The sequence below is a fragment of the Cystoisospora suis genome (assembly GCF_002600585.1).
Source record: "Cystoisospora suis strain Wien I chromosome Unknown contig_31, whole genome shotgun sequence".
In the NCBI taxonomy this organism is placed as follows: Eukaryota; Apicomplexa; class Conoidasida; order Eucoccidiorida; family Sarcocystidae; genus Cystoisospora; species Cystoisospora suis.
Window position 1 is genome coordinate 72,707 of NW_027152833.1, and position 696 is coordinate 73,402.

The window sequence follows — 696 nt, forward strand, 5'->3', positions numbered from 1 at the left end:
AAGGAGAGGAGAGAATGCTTACATTTGAATCACGTCTCTTTGTCTCCAAGGAAGTGCCGAAGGCGAAGAAGTACTTGCTTCCTTGTCCGTTCACTTCTGTTTTTCTCTTTTATACCACGGACTGCCTTGGGTCAGGGACAGTAGCTGTGCGAAAATGTCGGGCCACTCCTCCTTTGTACTACAGGTGCATCTACTCCGCAGCAGGTTTTCGGAGAGGTAGCCAGATAGGTATATCCGTAGGCGTCCACATCCACTACGTACATACAAAAGCTAGACTTCGTAGATAGATCATACACATACCCACAGGGATACACGTCTCAAACGTACATGGTAAGAATCAGTAGATAGATAAATACATCTATGTGTAGCTACACACATCTCATACGATTATACAAAGGTGAAAACAGTAAGTTTATGTGGGAATAGTAGGCGGTGTGGATGTCGTCTCGTTGCTTCTGTACTGTGGCTCCAAGAGATGTACGTTGTCGGAGATGTATGGCTTGAAGGCGATAGACGATTTTTCACAGACTGATTTCAAGAAGTCTATCCATCTTCATTTTTCTATTCTGCCTTCTGCCAAACTGTCGTCTCATTTGCAATGGTCACGTGTACCGGCCTCTGCTTCGTTTCGGTCTGCTACCGAGGGGAACTGTAGCAGGCTGCTGAAGAAAGCTACATATGTATAGACAGAGAGAG